Genomic DNA, 22,909 nt, shown 5'->3' with positions numbered 1-22,909 from the left:
AAAAATTGTAAAATTTCTAATTTACATTTAATTTTACATTAATACATTTTAATTTACATTTAATTTTACATTTAAAATGTAAATTAATTTTAATTCTCACATTATTAAAAATTATTTGTCACCTTAGTTTGAATCTCAGTTAAATTCTTAGAGAATTTTTACATATTCTGATGACTTTGTTTCTGAGCTTTTCAGCCTTGTTCTTAATCTAACTTTCTGAGGCATTTCCTTTGTCTATCTTTTTTTGGTAAAGACTTTTACCATTTCTGAAGATATTTAGTTTTTCCTGAAATGACTGTTTAGAAAAAAAATTGTTTTTGACTGATAGAGGGTTTTGGAGTTAGTTGTGGTGTGGGATATGTCACCATTTGTATTTGCCATATTTCATCTTTTTGTGGTTATTTAATTTCCTGTCAGACTAAGGAAGGCCTTCCTTACTTGAACATCATGAAGAGGTTCTCTGTATTTCTCTACAACAACTGGGGTTGAAGAAAAAGAAAAAAAAATCATAGGAATTAATGACAATCTGATGATTATTAGAGAACTGATAAATCTGAGAAAAGAAGAACATTCTTTTAAAAGAGTTAAAATGACTGGTTTTATGAAAGGCCGAAAGACAAAAGTCACAGCATCATTGACACACGAGTCCTTCAATAAGACAACCTACTATTTGTGTGCTGTTGGCCAAGGGGACGCTTAAGAGAAATAAGGTTCATCTCACAGTTTTGTCCCTCAGAGCACAGGGTGTTTATCTGATTCAGTCTCAGAGCCAGGAAAATTGACTGCTTACCTCTAAAAATGGGGTTCTATTAAATAGCTTCTCAGCGGTCAGTAGAACTCAGATCTGAGAATTTTTTCTCTCCAGTACACCTTATGGCTTTATATCCAGCAGGTATAAAATTTTAGGATTTTATACCCTAAATTGACTTTAAAATTAGATTAAAAACCTTACACTAGGTTACATAATGCTGCTGCTTCCCTGTCATCACTGCAATCACTTAGAGAGCCTCTATTAGAAATTCACAATTCCTTTTTGTAGCTTCTGTATCCTTCCACCCAGGATGTTTGCTTGTCTGTCTCTGTCATCTCCAGAAGATGCCGTAACAGCCTCCTGCTTCATCCTGCTCTGTCTCTAGCCTGTTCATCACCTAATCTGTCTTGATCTTCTTTTCCAAAGAAAAGGATTTGGCTAAATCCTTTACCCTTTTCCTCTGTCCGATTTCAGACTCTACTTGATCGAGCTTGATTGCACGTCAAAGCTCTACCCGACCCTCAAGAAATAGATCTCAGTGTAAAGTTCATTTGACTTTTTAAGAAATTACTATGATACTGTCAGATAATCTACTAATTTCAAGTATTTTCATTCTTGGCTTTTATTTTTTTAAATTAATTTTTATGTTAGTCTAGTTGCTTTACATGGCAAAGTGAATCACCTGCACATGCACATATATCCCCTCTTTTCTGGATTTCCAACCCATTTAGGTGAAGTCAAGCACTGAGTAGCGTTCCCTGAACTATTCAGCAGGTTCTCATTAGTCATCTGTTTTATACACAGCATCAGGAGTGTGTGTTAATAGATGTCCATCTCCGTCTCCCCATTCATCATCCCATGCTCCCCCCTTTCTCTTAGCTTTTTTTTTAACTCCCCAAATCAGTAGCTTTGTAGACAGTTTGCTCTGGAAAAGTAAACTAAATTTTATTTAATTACAACTTTGTACCAGCCCATTGAAAGAAATTTTAACTACATTTATAATTTATAACATGTATGACATGTTATAATCCACATGTTAATTATTCAGTCACCAAAAAGTTGAATTCCTTCTTTAAAATCCATGGAGCAAACTTGATTTATATAGCTCCTTGCAGGAATTTATTGATGATATATTTTTTATTCATAGTAATATTTAGTAAGTAAAATGCCATTCATATTGCTCTGCTCTTTATTACATAATAATACCTCATCTTCTTTCCATTTGAGGCATACAGATCTACTTCATCTCTTTAAGGGCTGCCTGGGGTTTCAGTGCATAATTATGTTAATTTATTTACCTGGTTCAGAGCAGAGACAGATTCTCAGTGTCCCTGACTCTAAAGTTGATGCTCTTCCTCCAGCACAATGGCTAGAAAATCAGAGTCCACTCACTGAATTTGACAGATGAAGTAATGAGGCCGGAAACAGATCAGGTAACTAGCCTGAGGTCATGCCAGAATTGGAGAAGGCAGTGGCACCCCACTCCAGTACTCTTGCCTGGAAAATCCCATGGACGGAGGAGCCTGGTAGGCTGCAGTCCATGGGGTTGCTAAGAGTTGGACACTACTGAGTGACTTCACTTTCACTTTTCACTCTCATGCATTGGAGAAGGAAACGGCAACCCACTCCAGTGCTCTTGCCTGGAGAATCCCAGGGACGGGGGAGCCTAGTGGGCTGCCATTTATGGGGTCACACAGAGTCAGACACGACTGAAGTGACTTAGCAGCAGCAGCAGCATACCAGAATTAGTGGGAGTACTGGACCCATGCCTGGTGCTTCATTCTCTCCTGAGTTCCAGTGTAGAACTCTTAAATTTTAATATTTTTATCTTTCAGAATTAGATGTACACGAGATGTCTCTCAAACAGAATGTCATCAGGTACCTTAAATGGTGTTAGAGAGAAAGAATGTAATTGATGGGTTAAATATAAATCAGAAGATCACTGAGTCCAAATCATTCACTACCAGAAAACAAGGAAAGCAAAGGAATTGTCGATGTATTTGGAAGAAACTCGGATGAGGAAAGCAGTCAACTGAGAGTCACACACATGTTTCTTATAGAGAATTCTTTGCATTCATCAGTTTGGTTTTAACTACTTTGTTATCCCAAAGTCCTATTAAAGAGAGACAGAAGGGGAGAGGTGAGCAGGAGGGGGAGATAAGAGTCACGTCCCACACAGAGAACCCTGAAGATAATTTAATCACTACATTTTGGATTCTTAGGAAATGCATGCCCTCAAGTCAGCACAGACAGCAGAGATCAAATAATACATCTCTGGTTTCAGCTGCCTCCTTGTTTTTATCTGTTCTGTGCATATTTCCACTGCTTTCTTGTGAACTCAGCTATGCTGTTTTAAATGATCTTTGTACTTTATCCACTATCTTAGTGTTTGCATTGGAGGCTTTTTCAGAAAGTTTAATTAGCCATAAAGGTGGAAGTAGAAGTCATTCCGATTTCTTTTTTGGTCACTGTTATTCAAGTAGACATATGGAGAAGTACAAAAATCCTAAATTCAATTTTATGAATTTCAAAGTGGACACAACATGTAACTAACAGCAGACCAAGAGACAATACCACCAGCATCTTTGGAGCCTCAGCCTGCTTCCTCTCTGTCCTCGTGCCAGTCCCCACAAGGATAACTGCCGTGTTGGCTTCCGACACTGTAGGGTACTTTTCTCTGTGTTTTGTAGAAGTGGAATCAAGTAAATTGTGCTCTTTGTATCACACTTCTCATACTCCATGTTATGTTCATGAGAAGTGCCCATATTACATATATGGGTGCAACTGTTTATTCTTATGGCTGCATAGCATTCTATTATATATGTGCATGAGAATTTACCCTTTTGATAAACATTTGGTTGATATGCATACTCTAAACATCCTTGGACATGTCTTTTGGTGAACATATGTACACAGTTTTTATTGTGTGTATCTCTCAGTACAATTTCTGTATTGTTTATGTGCATGCTTTTATCCTACTTTCTACTGAGTTGTCTGCATTTTACTGACTTGCAGAATTCTTTATATTTTTTGGATATATGTACTTTTTCAGACATAAGTATTGGAGATTTTTTTTTCTATAACTTCTCTTTTTTAAAATGTATTAATTTATTTTAATTGGAGGCTAATTACAATATTGTAATGGTTTTGGCCATATATTGACATGAATAAGTGTTTTTGGTGAATAATAGTTTTTAGTTTTAATAGCCTTATTTTTCAAAAATTCCCCTTATAATAAGCATTCTTTTGTGCCTCTGTAAGAAATATTTGCCTACCCAAATATATCTTATGTTTTTCTCTAAAAAATTTATTTACTCTTTACATTTAGATCTACAATCTATCTGGAATTGATTTTTGTATGGTCTGATTTAGTTCAACAGAGCCAAATGACATATTTCCATCATTGTTCTGCTAAAACTGCGGTGCTTTTGTGTAGGTCATTACAAAACTCTGTATATTCATATCAGTCTGCTTGTGGAAAATATTTTATGGGTTCCATGGAAACCACAAATTTCAAACTCATTAGTAAGGGTATGAAACAATTCACAATTGTACTCCACATTAATTTTCAAGCATCACGACCTGTAACCCTATGTTCTTCCACAGTGAATTAGCCATGTCCTTTCTATCTCTGTATTAGTGTATTAGTCTGTGTTTCTCTCTGTATTGCATTTACTCTTCTCTATTGTGTAAAACCCTATTGTTTCCTGGCCCAGAAACAAACAAAGAAGCAAACATTCCCCATATCCAGACAAAGAATCAAACATTCTTCATATTCACCCCTTGTACCCCCTAATCCAATATTCCCAAGGCAAATTTATCACTCCCTCAGCTGTTCTTGAACCTATTCTAATACTTCTTAGATTCTATTCTCAATGAAATAGATATTATTAGTATGCTCATTTTGTAGATGAGAAAAATTAAAACCAGAGTTAAATTTTTCAATAATTAATGCACCAACATTTAAATGAACATGGAGACTCATTGGACATACTCTTCCCTAATAGTTTATGATAGCAGATTTCCCAGCACTCAACATCGTTTCAAGAACATTGGTATTTTCCTAAAACGTTATGAGAAAGGAACCAAAGAACACTGCCAGAGTTGTAAAGAAAGCTCTTTGTGAGGTTTGCTCCAGACAAAGTGAAAATCTGTCCTGATACTCAAATCATATTAAATGAAGTTAGAGAGGAGGGATTAGGCATGGTCTTCATTCCTGAAGCCCTGTATCTATGCAGGGTTCCCTCTCAGTGGGCCCCGATTAGACAAGCGTGAGGGATGCCTTGACGTTTGGGAGAGGTTAACAGGTATAGTGACTGAATCTTCTCCATTTCGTCCTTGTAATGAGGATGTCATAAATGATAACAAGGTGAATGAGTTTAAGAAATATGATTCGTATTGTGACACCTGGAATTTTATGAAAGAACAAATGATTCAAATAGACTTATTTATAAAACAGAAACAGACTCAGAGATAGAAAGCAAACTTGGCTATCAAAGGGAAAAGGAGGGGTAGGGATAAATTAGGAATATGGGAGTAACATATCCATGATATGATATATAAAGTAGAAAACAACAAGGTCCTATTGTACAGCACAGGGAAAAATACTCAATATCTTGTAATAACCTGCATGAGAAAACAATCTGAAGAATATATGAAGTGAAGTGAAGTCGTTCAGTCGTGTCCGACTCTTTGTGACCCCATGGACCATAGCCTACCAGGCTTTTCCGTCCACGGGATTGCCCAGGCAAGAATACTGGAGTGGGTTGCCATTATATACATATATACAAAAGAATATATACACATTGAATCACTGTGCTGTACACCTGAATCTAATAAAGCATTGTAAATTGGCTATACGCCAATAAAAACTAAATTAATTAAAAAATGAATAAGTTCCCAGAGCAAGTCAATCTATAAGACTCTCTCCACCCTCCTAAAAGCCCTAAAAGACAGTCCTAAAAGACTGTATTGTGCATGGAGTAGTAATATTTTATCCTGCAATGAGATTTTTATTAATATTATTATCACCATTATTATTGACAGCATCATATGATTTCTCACTCATGGTAATTAATATTGCTTTTGTAGTCATTTATTTTATTTTTCATTTATTTTTATTAGTTGGAGGCTAATTACTTTACAATACTGTAGTGGTTTTTGTCATACATTGACATGAATCAGCCATGGATTTACCTGTATTCCCCATCCCGATCCCCCCTTCCACCTCCCTCTCCACCCGATTCCTCTGGGTCTTCCATGTGCACTAGGCCCGAGCACTTGTCTCATGCATCCAGCCTGGGGTTTCATCCTAGATAATATACATGTTTTGATGCTGTTCTCTTGAAACATCCCACCCTCGCCTTCTCCCACAGAGTCCAAAATTCTGTTCTATACATCTGTGTCTCTTTTTCTGTTTTGCATATAGGGTTATCGTTCCCATCTTTCTAAATTCCATAAAAATCAGTTTAATACTGAATTGCCATTCTCTTACAGTGTCCTATAATTTTATATAGCCAGTAAACTGCTTCTCAGTGTGGCTTACATTTATATTCTTAGATCTTTTTTAAGAAAGTGAGGCTTAATGAGTATGTGATTTTGCTATTCTAAGGAGTGGCAAATAATGATTTGAAATAACTTCAGGGGCAAGAAAATGGATGACTATAATCTGCGAAACGAAACAATGGGCCCAGCTCCTCCGTCACTTCAGGAGGTATTCTGATCCCTTTATTTTCTTTCAGGTGCTCTCATGCTACATACCTTTAAGTCAAATCTTGCCTTTCACAGAGCCCTCTCCTCTGTTTGAACATTTTTACATTCATGTTTCACGCAGTTAGGTTTCTTATTAATCCCCTATTAAGTGCTTGGCACAATTTTATAATGGGTTCTTTTCTTCTGAATTGTGATTATTCAAAGGGAACTGTCTACTGAGTGTTTGAGGGGTGATTTAGTTTATGGCATGAATTGCCATCTAGATACATGAATTGTCACTTATATTTTTATAGTAAGATATATATTGCTTTATGGAACTGCTTATTTCATCTTGTTGAGGTCTTTCTTACTCCAAAATTTATGTTTTGTTTTATAATTTTTTCTGGTCCTGTCATATCTGTTTTCTGAAGTATGAGTGATAGGAACATGGTAAATAACATGATGTTATTAGAACTAGATAATTTTGAATTGTGAATTTGGAAAATTGAGAGCACTTTTCTTCTTTATAAAGAAGCCCCTCAATTTAGGTCAACTAAAATTGAGTACTCTGTGAGGATAATTTCAAACTCCTATCTTACAGTTGGTTTCCACATGGAAAGAAGAAAGGCTTATGTGGCTCACATGGTAAAGAAACTGTCCACAATGCAGGAGACCCGGGTTTGATCCCTGGGTCAGCAAGATTCCCTGGAGAAGGAAATGGCAACCCACTCCAGTATTCTTGCCTGGGAAATCCCATGGAGAGAGGAGCCTGGCAGGCTACAGTCCATGGGGTCACAAAGAGTCAGATAAGACTGAGTGACTAACACTTTCATTTTTCATGGTCAAAGGGCCAAATATAGTTTGTTTCTTGTTTGAAATGTTATATTAAGAATGGGAGCTTAAATAATTTCTTACCAAATCCTTGTAAGTATTTTAACCTCTGAAAATTCTGTCTTTAGTAAGGTGATGCTTCGACTTGAAATCCAGGAATTCTTTTTCAAACCAACTTAAGTGCTATTTTCCTATATCACTTTTTTAGTTATAGTTGTCATACAGTAATAGTTTCTGAAACCATAAAACTCCTAGAAGAAAACATAAGCAGTAACCTTTTCGGCATGGATCTTAGCAATATTTTTTTTTGGATATGTCTCCTTGAGCAAAAATAAGCCAATGTAATTACATAAGACTCAAAATCTTCCTCAGGGAAATGGAATCCATAAATAAATTGAGCAGGCAACCTACTGAATGGGAGATGTTTGCAAGTGATATAACCGTCGGGGACTGATATTGAAAACATACACATAACTCATATAGCTCAACCTCCAAAAAAGAGAATAAGCTCTATTGAAAGTGAGCAGATGACCTGAATAGCAATTTTTCCAGAGAAGCGATACAGGTGACCAGCAGGCACATGAAAAAGTGCTCAACCTAACTAATCATTAGGAAAATTTAAATCAAAACTGAAAATAAAAACTGATCATACCTGTCAGAATGGCTGTTATCAAAAATATAAGAAACAAGTGTTGGGGAAGATATAGAGAGAAGGGAACACCTGTTCACTATTGTAAGTTGGTGCAGGTGCTATGAAACACAGTAGGAAGTTTCCTCAAGAAACTAAAACTAGAATTAACATATGGTCCAGCTATTCCACTTCTGTTTTTTATCTGAATAACTGAAAAACACTAGTTAAAAAAGATACATGTACCCCAATGTTCATCGCAGCACTATTTATTGTATAACCAAGATATGGAAGCACACTAAGTGTTCACCAAGAGATGAATGAATAAAGATGTAATATATACATAATGGGATATTTGTTGTTCGGTCACTAAATAGTGTCTGACTTTTTGTGATCCCATAGACTGCAGCATGCCAGTTTCCTTCACTGTCTCCTGGAGTTTGCTCAAATTCACGTCCATTGAGTTGGTGATGCTATCTAACCATCTCGTCCTCTGTTGCTGCCCTTCTCCTTTTGTCTTCAACCTTTCCCAGCATTGGGGTCTTTTCCAGTGAGTCAGTTCTTCGCATCATATGGCTCACCCATAAAAAATGCAGTCTTGCCATTTATGACAATATGGATGAACCCAGAGTTTATTATGTTAAGTGAATAAGTCAGAGAAAAACAGTTATCATATGATCTCACTCATTTGTGAAATCTAAGAAACAAGCAAGGGAAACATAACAGAAATGGACTCATAGATACAGAGAAAACTAGGTGGTTGCCAGAGGGGAGAGGGATGGGGAAACTGATGAAATATTTTTCTAGATCTTTAACCTGTGGAATGAAATTGGGAAGTCTTTTCTTTCCAGATTACATAGGTTCATATATAAGAATCTTAATTTCAGTTCAGTTCAGTTGCTCAGTCGTGTCCAACTCTTTGCGACCCCAGGGACTGCAACATACAAAGCCTCTCTGTCCATCAACAACTCCCAGAGTTTACTCAAACTCATGTCCACTGAGTCGGTGATGCCATCCAACCATCTCATCCTCTATTGTCCCCTTCTCTTCCCACCTTCAATCTTTCCCAGCATCAGGGTCCTTTCCAATGAGTCAGTTCTTTGCATCAGGAGGCCAAAGTATTGGTGTTTCAGCTTCAGCATCAGTACTTCCAATGAATATTCAGGACTGATTTCCTTTAGGATGGACTGGTTGGATCTCCTTGCAGTCCAAGGGACTCTCAAGAATCTTCTCCAACACCATAGTTCAAGAGCATCATTTCTTCGGCACTCAGCTTTCTTTATAGTCCAACTCTCCATACATGACTGCTGGAAAAACCATAACTTTGACTAGATGGACCTTTGTTGGCAATCTTAATTTAGACCATCTAATTCCTGATTAACAGGAAGGATACACATAAATAATCAAGCAAATGTAAGTTGAAGTAATTAGTGACTGACTTCTACAAACCTCAGAACCTGGACCCATGCTTTCTCTAATGGTCCAATTTCATGCCAGGCATTGCTTACCTCAAAATAACAAAAGACGCACATTTTACTCCTGAATCTTCATGAAGTGTTAATGAAGAGTTTCTGTAACAGCTTTAGTAGTGGACCAATAAAAAGGCACAAAGATGTTCAATGTTCTAAGCCAGGAGTTGGCAAATAACAGCTTGTTGCCTAATGTAGCCATGCCCATTCATCTGCGTGTTACCTACAACTGCTTGTATATTACAACAGAGCTGAATAGTTGCAAAAGAGACTAAATGTCTCACAAATCCTAAATTACTTTCTGACCCTTCACAGAAAAAAGTTTACTGACCCCAGATTGGGGCTCCTGCATTAGGGATGGGGGGAACTGCTTGTATATTTCTTACCTTGCACTATTTAACATAGAGTTAATTGTCCAACTGGTATAATTTTAGTATAACACATATGCAAGAAATGAATTGGTGTTAAATTTTATAATCACTGGATCAAACCAACTCAAAACCAGATATATGTTGTTACCAGCCCACTAACTTTGAAATCAGTTAGTGACACAAAGGATAAATCCATTTTCACATTTCCCCAATTAAAAACTTATTCATAGGTTCAACTTCTAGTAAAGAAGGAATTAGTACACTCCATTCTATCTCTCCCATTGACTGCATCTAAAACTTTAGACAAACTCCATAAATCAACTTTTGGAGATCTCTAAAAATTAAATAAGAGCAGGTGGATTGGGTGGAGATCCCAAAGCCTGAATAAGGATCACATTTTGGAGACTTGTTTTAAATTGTAATTACTTACTTATTTTGTCTTCCATTCCTCTTTGCTGGTGAAGATTGAAGGCAAAAGGAGAAGGGGGTAATAGAGCATGAGATGTTTAGATAACATCACCAACTCAATTTACATGAATTTGGGCAAATACCAGAAGATAGTGGAGGACAGAGGAGCCTGGTGTGCTGCAGTTGATGGGGTGGCAAAGAGTTGAACATGACTTATTGACTGAAAAACGACAAGAACCTCTTTGCTGAGACATCCGTATCTTCTGGAGTTGTGAATAGTCACAGGCTGAAAAGGCTCATTAGTCAGAGGACTAGGAAGGGGGTACGCTGCAGGAGAGGGCTCTTAAGACTTTCCTTGCCTGCATCCAGGAAGAATTTCAGTAATGGAACTTCAGCCCTATTGCAAAAGTGGTGGTATGAGCATCAAAATGGGGGGTGGGGGTGGGAGTGATGGTGGCCATGGAGGCCTTCTCAGGCTCTTGTCTCCTGTGAGTTTATCTATAGATAGATGTGGTCCAGAATGTACCAGGAGTCGAAGATTCTGTTCTTTAGTAGAGCATTAGGAGAGGGGGCCCTGGGAACATGATCTGCTCAACTTCTTTAAAGTCAGAATAAATCAACACAGCTCTTTTCAAAATACTTGGAAAAAAAAGTCAGAAGCCAGGCAAATGATCATATTCTTTGATTCTTTGATGTCATTATTATTTTGTAAGAATATATTCTTAGGGAAAAATTCAAATAATTTTAAAAGAAAAAATATCGGAGCTTTATTATATGAATGAAGTAATGTCATTACATAATCAAATAACTAAGGCTAACAACAGAAGGTGTCAACTTGGATTGTGTTCAGCCATTCAGGGGATTATATGGAAACTAGGGAAGAAATTATATAGGAAAAAACGAGTATCTCAAGCGGTAAAGAATCTGCCTTTGATGCAGGAGACCTTGGTTCAAGCCCTGTGTCAGGAAGACCCCCTGGAAGTGGCAACCCTCTCCAGTATTTTTGCCTGAGAATTCCATGGACAGAGGAGCATGGTAAGCTACAGTACATGGGGTCACAAAGAGTCAGACACAACTGAGTGACTAACACAGGGAAGAAATTAAAATTCATATTAAATAGTATTATGTGAAAAAACTGCTTCAAAGTTGGATCTGAGATATGAATAAACTACTTGAACAATGCACAAGTAATTTTAAAGACTATCTTTAAAAATAAATTTTTAGCCTTAATATATTAATGATATTTTGATGCTGTAAAAGATGCATAGTGACTAAGTCTTCATTTGGGGTGTAGCAATTGGTTTAAAAAAGCAATATTTCTAAAGAATCATATATACTGGATAAAATCTTTTAGTGTCAGAGATGTTTATAAACATGTTTATAAACATGGTTGCAGAGAGTTGCAACCATGGCAAATATTTTGGTATAATTATCAAAATTCTTAGTATTTTCAGTCACTGAGAGCCTGGAGAATATATTTCAAGAAAACTGACATAGTATATCTTCCAGTTTTCTATTCCTGAAAGTATTCCCTAATACATTTCTTTTTTCTATTCTTTTTCATTTGGCCGAATAGCTTCCTTGTTATAAACCATGTTGATAAGGTTGTTGGGATGAAAATAATCAAATGGTTCATACACCTGAAACCTCTGGACTGTGATTTTTTTTTTTTAATTTCACACAGCTTTGCACTGTGTCTCCTGGGGTGGAGGTGGAAGTGAGTGACAGTAGCAAGCATGTCAGTTCCAGTCATGTTCTCCTGTTGAATTGGGTGAACTGAGACACTTAAAATACTGCTGACAGCCCGAATTCAATTCAGTTAATCAATTATTGATTGACTGCCTGCCTGCTCTGTGCATTGACCAAATCCTTTGAATTCAAAGAGGTGATAAACCTTATGGTTGCCCTTCAGAAGAGATCATCACAATATAAATAATACAGTAATACAAGGACTATAATGAAGGAGTATTCATTGCTATGGTATTTGTATTGGTGTAGTGAAAGACAGGAAGCCTGGTGTGCTGCCGGGGGTCACAGAATGAGACACAACTTAGTGACTGAATAGCAACAGCGCTGGTATGGAAGTGCAGGTGACCAGAATAACCAACTCTTCATGGGCTTGGTGAGCAGATCAGATGCACTGCCATACCATGACACTGAACTGATCGTCAAAGCACTGAGTAAAGAACGTCAAGATGAAAAGACTGGAGCCATGAAAAACCTTGTATTTACCTGAGAGAGAACAGAGAGAACATTTCAGATCCCATTGAAATCACTCTGATAAGAGGCAATGAAAGTCCAAGTCAAGGTATCTCTGATGGATATAGATGTGAAACAACAGATTTTGTGTATTATTTGTAAATTATAGTCTATAGTAGTTGTTGACTAAATAAGAAAATCAAGGATGACTCTAATTTCCTACTTTGGAGTATTGGTCAAATGTTGATTCCATTAATTTAAGCCCTGCAAACTTGAACTTGACTCTTGGCGTGGGAACCAACTTCCATGCAACATTACATTTACTGCCATGTTTTGAATTACATTTTGTATCTGAGATTCATTACAATAATTTTTGAAACTCTAATGAAACTCACTGAAACTCTGAAACCTAGGCAAATGAGTACTATCACTAAGAATTCTGTAGGTCAAAATGAAATGAAAGTAAATAGAAGAAAAAAGTTTTGCTAGCATAAATTTTATCAAATTTAAATAATGGGCTTTTTTAAGATTAGGATAAATATCATACACTTTAGTAGAAAGAATAAATAATAATTCTGTCAGTTTGGCTTATATGATTAATATAATTCTGGTTATCTTACTTGGTAACTTTAATATTTTATATGAAAATTAGCAAACATATAGAAAAATTTTTTAAGTGAATACTTGAATATTTGCTATCTGTATTCTGTTACTAACTTGATTTGTCATATGCCCATCAATGTTTGTGGGTTTTTTTTAGATTTTAGATTTAATTGTGAATTTCCCATTTGCAGCAAAGGATTGAGTTTACCTATCTACCTGAAACAATACCACCAAAAGAAAAGCAGAGCCAACATATGAAATACCAGTTTTCATGACACCGAGATCAGGTAATGAAGGACAGTGGACACTGTATTACAGCTGCCCAAGTTTACTGCCTTGAGAAAAGTTCTACGCTATGGTGGATTACTGAGGGCAGGTTAAAATGAGGGGCTGGGGAATCAACCCAGCTGAAATTCCTTGAAAGGCCATCATAGCCAAAGCTCATTCAAGAAGAAATAGATAGCCCTATATCCTTAAATAAAATGAATTTGTAGGTAAATATCTTCATGAAAGGAAAGTATTTCTGCACAGATATCTTCAGTAGTGAATTCTACCAAATACTTAAGGAAGAAATACCAATTCTGTGCCAACTCTTAGGCAAAATTAAAGAAGAGGGACCCTTTCCCAAATTACTTAATAAGACCAGCATTACAGATTAAGAAAAGAAATCTATGGACAAATTACCATCATAAACACATATGCAAAAAACTCCAGAAAGAATATTTTAGTACATCAAATAGAATAATATAACAAATACAAATGATACTATATCATGACCAAGGAAAATATATTACAAAAATACAGTTGGTTTCATATCTCAAAATTAATCAATATAATTAATTATCATAAAAATAGCTAAAAAGAAAAGCCATATGATTATCACACTAAATGCAGAAAAACATTTGACAAAATCCAAGACCTTTTTTTTAAATAAACCACTCAGAAAACTGAGCATGAAAGAGATTTTCCTCAAACCAATTAAAAAGCATCTTAATAACAAACTGTGCAACTAACATTTTTAATGCTGACAAATTGAATGCTTTCACTTTAAGATTAGAAGCAAATGAAGAATGTCTACTTTTGCTACTTCTACTCCACATGGTTTGAAAGTGCTAGCTCATAGAATGAAGCAAGGAATAAAACAAATAAAAATGTCTTTTGCAGCAGACATGATGATCTATATGGAAAATCTCATAGATTCTTAAAAAGGCTAATGAGTATGTTTAACAATGTTTTATGATGGGTTATTAATATGAAAAGTTATATTTCTATACTAACAACAAAAGTAGAGGCAACATATATGAAATACATAAGAATAAATCTGCCAAAAAAATCACAAACTTGAATTTAAAAAATGTCACAAACTTGTACACTGAAAATGACAAATTTTCACATACTGAGAGGCATTAAGAAGACCTAAATAGAGACATACTGTGTTCATGAACATGATGACCCAAAATTACTAAGATGTCAGTTCTCTCCAAATTGATTTATAAAATGCAAATAAATTCCAGTAGAGACTTAGCAAATAAATTCCAGTAGAATTTTAGCTTATTCTAAAATGTAAAGTAATTTTTTAAGAAAATCTAAACTACTAAATGGCCAAAATAGCTTCAAAGAAGAACAGAGTTGGGGAACTAATGCTATCTGATTTCAAGACTTATTATAAACCTATACTGACCAAGTATATGAGCTTCCCACATAGCTCAGTTGGTAAAGAATCTGCCTGCAATGAGGGAGACCTGGGTTCGATCGTTGGGTTTGGAAGACCCCCTGGAGAAGGGAAAGGCTACCCACTCCAGTATTCTAGTCTGGAGAATTCCATGGACAGTCCATGGGGTTACAAAGAGTTGGACACGACTGAGCAACTTTCACTTTCACTCACTTTCATACTGACCAAGAGAAAATGGTATCAGTGTAAAAGCAGACTAATATATCAATGGAATATACAACAGAATAGGCCAAAAATATGCTCCCCTCTTATACAGAAATAGAGTTCCACAAAATGTACAAAGGTAATTCAGTGGAGGATTTTTTTTTAATCAAATGGTGCCAAAACAACTGAAATCTCATAGCCAAAAAAGAAAAAAAAAATCCATCCTTTACACCATATACAAAAATTAAGTACAAGTGGGTCTGTATTTAATTAATTATTAGGTGGTTCTGCAGAGATAATCTGCAACCAATGAGTAATAAAGTGGTTTTAAAGAACTAGCCCTTTCCTGGAAGTGTGGGGCAGCTCCAGAGCTCCTAGTAGATTAGGTTGAGTCCATTCTTGCAACAGAATCCCAGTTCAGATTCTCCATTCCCCTAATCATGCTTCCTTTACTCCATGGAGTTGTCCTTGAAAATACCCTCAAAAATCTTCCTGTGCTAAAATATCAGATTTCAGAGTCTTTTTCCCAAAGAACTCAGCCTATATCAGTAAATGATCGGAACAATATTTTTAACATGTTCAACATGTTAAAATTGAACAACATAATTAAGAAGTCAGATACAGCCACTGTGGAGAACAGTATGGAAATTCCTTAAAAAACTAAACATAGAGTTATCACATGACCCAGCAATCCCACTCCTGGGCATTTATCCTGAGAAAGCCATAGCTCAAAGAGACACATGTACCCCAATGTTCATTGCAGCACTATTAACAATTGCCAGGACTTGGTATCAACCTAGATGTCCATCAACAGATGAATGAGTAAAGAAGATGTGGTACACATATACCATGGAATATTACTAAGCCATAAAAAGGAACAAAATCAAGCCAGTTGAAGTGATGTGAATGACACTAGAGCCTGTATTACAGGGTGAAACAAGTCAGAAAATGAAAAATGAGCATATTAACACATATATATGGAACCTAGAAAATGGTATTCATGAACCTACTTGCAGGGCAGGAGTAGAGGTGCAGGCAGAGAGAATGGACTTGTGGACATGGGAGGGGGAAGACCAACAAAGAAGAAAACAAGAAAACAATATTGGAAGATGTAAAACAGAAAAGTGTTGACTAACTATCAGACTCTACAAAAACAAACACTACATTATTAGTGGGGGAAACAGACACTTCCAGACCTACACTGCATAAAAAAAAAAAAAATGTGCAAGAAGAGGCAGATTCATCTGTTTCTGGACCTAGTGGTGATAGGTAGAAATTTAAAAATATTTAAAAAGCAAATTGATGAATGGATAAATAAATTATGGTACATATATATAATGGAATATTCAGTTCAGTTCAGTTCAGTTGCTCAGTCGTGTCCGACTCTGCGACCCCATGAATCGCAGCAGGCCAGGCCTCCCTGTCCATCACCAACTCCTAGAGTTTACTCGAACTCATGTCCATCGAGTTGGTGATGCCATCCAGTCATCTCATCCTCTGTCGTCCCCTTCTCCTCCTGCCCCCAATCCCTCCCAGTATCAGAGTCTTTTCCAATGAGTCAACTCTTCACATGAAGTGGCCAAAGTATTGGAGTTTCAGCTTCAGCATCAGTCCTTCCAATGAACACCCAGGACTGATCTCCTTTAGGATGGACTTGTTGGATCTCCTTGCAGTCCAAGGGACTCTCAAGAGTCTTCTCCAACACCACAGTTCAAAAGCATCAATTCTTCGGCACTCAGCTTTCTTTATAGTCCAACTCTCACATCCATACATGACCACTGGAATAACCATAGCCTTGACTAGATGGACCTTTGTTGGCAAAGTAATGTCTCTCAGCTGTAAAAGGAACACATTTGAGTCAGTGCTAATGAGATGGATGAACCTAGAGCCTCTTGTACAGAGTGAAGTAAGTCAGAAAGACAAATATCGTATATTAATGCAAATATATGGACTCTAGAAAGATGGTACTGGTGAACCTATTTGCAAGGCAGCAATGGAGATGCAGATATAGAAAATAGATTTGTGGACACAGTAAGGGAAGGATAGGTTGGGATAAATAGAGAAAGTGGAATTGAAACATATGTATTACCATATGCAAAATAGATAGCCAGTGAGAATTTGCTGTGTGATGCAAGGAGCTCTAGCATGGTGCTCTGTGACCACCTGGAAGGGTGGGATGGGGTGGGAGGTGGGAGGGAGGTTCAAAAAGGGAGGTGACATGTATATGTGACCGAGTCATGTTGATATATGGCAGAAACCAATACAATGTTGTAAAGCAGTTATTCTCCAATTAACAATGAATAACTTAAAAAAAGCAAATAGGTCAGTGGTTCTTAATCACAACAGTATGTCAGGCTTGGAATCACCTAATGGGTTTTATTTATTTATTTTTTTGAATGATAATTAAAATTTATTATCTAAAAAGTGTCAGCAGGACCACCCTCTCTTAAAGGAATCAGGAAAGAAGTTTTTCCATTTCTGGTGGCTTCAGTCATTCGTGGACCTAATGGGTTTTAGAGACTTCAACCCCTGAGTCCCACACCTAGAGATTCTGAATTAATTGGTACCCAAGTAATTCTAATGTGTTGAGAGACTCTCAGTTTGGATTGGAGAAGTGTGATCAAGTTCTGGCCTGTTGAGCGGAAAAATAACCAAGGCTTCTGACATTGCCTTGACTTTTGAACTTGACATAACTATTGAAGGATAGATAGGCTCCATCAAAACAAGAGAGTAATACAGGAAAGATGAAGCTATGGACTTCAGAAAATAGGCATTCAAACCAAGAGGAATACAAAAGGAACTGTGAATATCCAAGCAGAGGTAATCCTCAGATAATGGTCATGCAACAGAAATAGAGAGAAGCCAATCTAAATAGTGACAACCAAAAATGTCTATTTTTCTTTCTCTGTATGATGATTTTTTTTCTCTGTATGATGATATTTCTTTCACTTAGTATGATTATCTCTAGGTCCATTTATGTTGCTTCAAAGGGCATAATTTCATACTTTTTAATGGTTGAGTAATATTACATTGTATATATATACCTCATCTTTATCCATTCATCTGTGGATGGACATTTAGGTCACTTTCATGTCCTGGTAAACAGTGCTTTACAAAGACTGGGGTGCACATATCATTTCAGATTTTAATTTTCTCTGAGTGTATGCCTAGAAATGGGGTTGCTGGCTTGTATGATAACTCTATTTTTAGTTGTTTGGTTTTTTTTTCTTTCTTTAGGAACTTCCATATTGTTCTCCAAAGTGGCTGTACAAATTTACATTCCCAGTAGCAGTGTAGGAGGGTTTGTTTTTCTCCAGAATTCATTATTTGTAGACTTTTTGCTGATGGCTGTTCTGACTGGTGTGAGATGATATCTCATTGTACTTTTGATTTGCATTTCTCTCATAATTAACTCTGTTGAAAATCTTTTCAGGTGCCTGTGGGCCATCTGTACATCTTGTTTGGAGAAATGTCTATTTAAGTCTTTTTTTTTTTTAAGCAACATTTAGTTGTAACTTATAGTTTACAAATCTCTAATGAATGATTTTATAAGCATGATTGAGCAGGTAGTCCTGGATGCACAGAAATATTTAAGACCTTATCGCTGATTTCAGGTTACTTACAAACCTATCTTGACATTTGACAGAAACAACAACAATATAATTATGGAGATGTTTTGGAGTCAGAGGAAAATGTTCTCAACTCCCAGCTTTCCTCCAACATTAGCGCTCTGTCCGTGAGATGTGTCTGGTACATAATACCCAACAATGTGATTTTCAGCTGCCCTTCTGCTCCAAAACTGTCTCAGTTCTGTGACTGTGAGAACAGATATGACCTATGTTTAACTGAATTATACAAACAATAGTGATATTTGTATTTCAAGGAAGAAGCAATGCAAGAGTGGGGGGAATATTCTTCTAGGAGAGCTGCAGGTGCTCAAATGGGTACAAAATAGGGCTGGTGTATCTTTGGTCCTTTGGTCTTGGTCAGCAAAGATTCTTCTCTTAATAGAAAAGAGAAACCAACAACCTCCCCACCCTATACCCAGTGTAAAGCCCTGATGGAGTTATCCTAATTTTTATGTTGCCATCATGACAGATAGTCTGTCTTTGACCTTATGGTATTTGTACAGTACAAAATTCAACATCAAAACAGTTTGGCTGGAACTGATTATAAGGCTCTGGGAATAAATTTCTTCATTGAGTTTATCAAGATTGTTGGCTTTTAGCAAATGCAAAGAGTTACATAAACATAGTTGCAGTTCAGTGAATAAGAATTAAGACACTTTTAAAACCTAGGTATAAATGTGATTTTAGGTAGTAATTCTATTAAGTCAGACAGTCTGGATATACTTTCTTTTGATAAACCTTTTCAGGATAATTACTTGTTTTTCAGCAGAATAATGTTCTTTACCCCAAATCAGTTTTGTTGCAGTTAATGTTGTTATTATTTATTAGTACAGGTAGAACCAAGGGCATTTTCATATGGTGTGAAGTAGATTTTTATTTTTCAAACCTAAGAATAGACTTAAGTTTGCTAGTGAAACAGCTTTGGTAAATACCATCAATTCTGATGACAGATTATTTGCAATAATCCCAAGCAATTTTGTTACACTGCCATTATGTTTAGGTGATAGCAAATTAAAATGATAAAATGTCTTTATCTCTTTCCTGCAGCTGTTTTAGCAGTCCCATAAAATGAGTTTATATCGTCAGCTGTACCTGTCCAGAAATATATAAATACAGGTGGCGTTGTTCCTTAAGTATTCCACTAGTCACCACGCTGTGTAGACAATCTAATGGTCCATTTCTAAAGAAAATGTTGCAGTGTCTGTTTTTCAATTATTTGAGAAATAGACACATCCCTTGCTTTGCTCAGCGTCAGGGTCATCTCAGCATATATATTATAGTAAATTACTATAATAGGAGCACTTGGCATGTTGCATTAGAGTGAAAAGAAACACAGATTGGATGGAAACAAGAATTCATTCTTCCTCCTCTCTAGTGTGCATGCCCCGGCTACCACTAGGGGAGCTTATTAACCTTCCATTGTCAGTGTTTCTAGAAAGTAGAACCAAATTGAACAAGCTGTGCAGTCAACCTTTCTGTCATTCCCTACTGAAGATAAATGTTTCTTTATTTTAGGCTAGTTAAAAGGGACAATTTAAATATAACCTTGTTTTTTATGAATATGAACACATCTAGTGTTTATCTTCAGAAATAGGTTGTTTTTTAAAAAATTAGTGAAGTATATTTGATGTACAATATTGTGTTAATATCTGCTGTACAAAAAAGTGACTCAGTTATACATATATATGTATATGTATTCTTTTTCATATTCTTATCCATTATGATTTATCACAAGATATTGAATATAGCTCCCTGTGTTAGCAGGACCTTGTTTATCCAGTCTGTATATGCCTTGTTTTTAATTTCTTTAAAAACAAAAACACTGTCATAGTTATTCTTATAAGCAGATTCTTATGAATGTATTAAAATATTCATAATCAAGAAGTATGTATTAATGGTGTAACCATTGAATATATCTGCAGTCATGAAGAAAGTTTTCATAAAGAATATTTCATGAGAAAATTGCTTATGAAGTGATTTTAAAAATGTGTACATGAAGAGTATTGGAAGAACATTTTTTAAAATTTGGATTTAGTTTTATTCTCCTCAATACACACACACACACACACACACACATATTTATACATATATATATATATGGAAAGTTTGTTTTCATGTATGTATTAATATGTACATATTTATTTATTATTTTCTATTTAGGAATCTTGTGAGAGCTTTTGTTCTGAATTTGAACAAAATTCCTGAAATTTCATTGCTTTCACAGATTTTTGCTTCTTATCAGGAGCATCACGTGTGACTCTGTGGCCTGAGCAAGTAGCTGCATGGACCGAGTCCATCAGAAATCAGGTTCATAGATTCACTGAGGACTCACCATCTCTGGTCACTTTGTGCCTGAGGTCTGGCTCTCTTCGCACTGAACACACCCCACAGTTTCCAGTGTTCACTTTTCTGCAGGTAAGTTTCCTGGAATGTTTCTATTTCTTGTGCATCTTTGTTTTGTCTGTATCACTGCTGCAATAATGATGGCTCAGTGTGCTGCCTCATTTTTTACCACTTTTTCCTAAATATCTGAACCACATTGAGACTATCATTATTCTGAAAATAGGGCAGGCTACCTGCTTCTGTGATTTGGACCTAGCTGGTTGGGATCTGGCTTTGCTTCTATCAGATACTTCCGTACAGCCAAAGGAAGTTCATTACATTCTGCTGGATACCCCAGCTAGTTCTGTTTGGAAACAATATACCTCAGGATGTCTCTGTTATCATGGTCAGTGGATGCCTGGTGATGGATATTTATGTTAACAAATGAATGAACAATTGGGAACAGATTGGTTTCAGGTCAGGTCAGTGTCCCCAGTCAAGATGCATGAAGTTCAAGAAGGAAATATAACACCCCTAAGTATCACAAGTCCAATTTCGAAAGCAACCATAATGATGAAAGAAATGACTTAACCACTAAAAGCAGGGGACACACAGCCATAGAAAGAGAGTTTATAGTAAATCCCTTACCCACCATTCTCTCAAATTATTTTATCTCATGTAGTCCTTGTGAAAGAGAAAAATTAAAAGAGCTATTTAAAGCAATTATCACATTTCTTGGTATATGTTAAGAATTTTTTTAAAAATGTGAAAGAAAAATAAAAAACTGCATAAATACCACTTTGGTACAGTTTTAATTTGAAAACAATGCCTTTTGAGGATCCCTGAAAACCGTCTAACTTCCTAAAAACCTCTATGCCAGTACTGAAATGGGCAGAACCTTTTATCCTGGGCAGGATCCCAGTTCAGACCCATCTATGATCTTCAAGTCCTTCAAAGAAAGTGAAAGTTAGAGCCACTCATTCTCATAATTTGGCATGATGGTGACTGTGTTTTCTTTGGGAAAACTAAAAATTGTTCTTCCACGCTTTGAAACTCACCAATACAAGTGATGAAAGTGATTCTTCAAAAATCTTAGAAAAATGCATTAGCATTCAAGATTTCAGAAATTGCTGTTAGCCAAAAGCAAGTGCTATATTACTTCTGAAAATATAAAAATATAAGACACCTCTTGTATTGTAGCTAAGATAGTGTTTTGATATTTTGATTAGTTTTTTGGCTTTGTTTTTATTGAAGAAATAAATCAGAAAAATCTCATTATAATGATTTGATCTCTACTTTTATTTAATGACTTAGAACCTAAGTGCAGCATTGAAGCTACAAGATACCAGGGATATTGACAGTCACTTAAAATATGTATCTAGGGATACTTTTAAAGAACTATTGCCTTTGTGTTAATGTAAAGCACTTATATCTAGATGAATATAACTGTTTTCTGTGGGTTTGTGGAGATAAGATGCTATTTTCTTGGTTGATAATAGGCAGTTATTTGTAAACATACCAAGTGTTCTTGTGTAAAATGATACTGTTATCCATCCAATTTGGAGTGCATGTCATAGATCCTCACTGAGCCAATTTTTGGAAAGGAAGTCAGTATGAAATGGCATTTCATTAACTTGCCTGCAGGCATCCAAAGGAGACAAAGCAAATGAAGTAATTATTTGCCAAAAATGCAGCTACATACATGCCCCAGATAATTAGGATTTGGACCTAGAGCCATTATTCCCAATCAGCTTTGATGTGTTGGCCTTATATTCAAGCAAAGAGATCTTAGTCTGTGTCCTTATTAGCCATAAGTAATGATCTGTTGGCTGGTGGTATCTTAATCCTTTAAATCTATTTGCTTATCTACAGAGTAGGGAAATAATAGAATATTCTTTATAGGGATGTCTTGTAAATTAAATATAATATACATAAAACACTTAGCAAAATGAATAACATAGTATATGCTTTAAAAATGTAAGTTCCTTTTCCAAACAGTGTTAATACCTCTACTACCATTAATATTATCATTAGGAAAATTATTTCTTTGGTTACCTCTCATTTTTCCTTTCCTTATTCTTATTTCTATTTGTGGTGTAAAGCCACTGCCTGAGATGTGAAATCACCAAGG

The 22,909-nt window shown here is 36.0% G+C and overlaps 1 long non-coding RNA gene across 2 annotated transcripts in view; it reads left to right on the top strand.

Moving 5' to 3' along the window:
* The window catches only part of LOC139039436 (uncharacterized), a 561,922-nt gene that overhangs the window by 112,200 nt on the left and 426,813 nt on the right, over positions 1–22,909 (top strand). Inside the window, exons 2-4 of one of the 2 annotated variants that reach the window (XR_011492700.1) lie at positions 11,089–11,184; positions 13,143–13,238; positions 20,681–20,871. This is a non-coding gene — a long non-coding RNA (uncharacterized lncRNA). Of the gene's footprint in view, positions 1–11,088; positions 11,185–13,115; positions 13,239–20,680; positions 20,872–22,909 lie in introns of both variants that reach the window. The other variant, XR_011492699.1, reaches the window with a different exon arrangement.

The sequence above is a fragment of the Odocoileus virginianus genome, chromosome 18 (assembly GCF_023699985.2).
Source record: "Odocoileus virginianus isolate 20LAN1187 ecotype Illinois chromosome 18, Ovbor_1.2, whole genome shotgun sequence".
Classification (NCBI taxonomy): domain Eukaryota; kingdom Metazoa; phylum Chordata; class Mammalia; order Artiodactyla; family Cervidae; genus Odocoileus; species Odocoileus virginianus.
The sequence above is the reverse complement of the archived record's forward strand: the minus strand, read 5'-3'. Positions and strand labels throughout refer to the sequence as shown.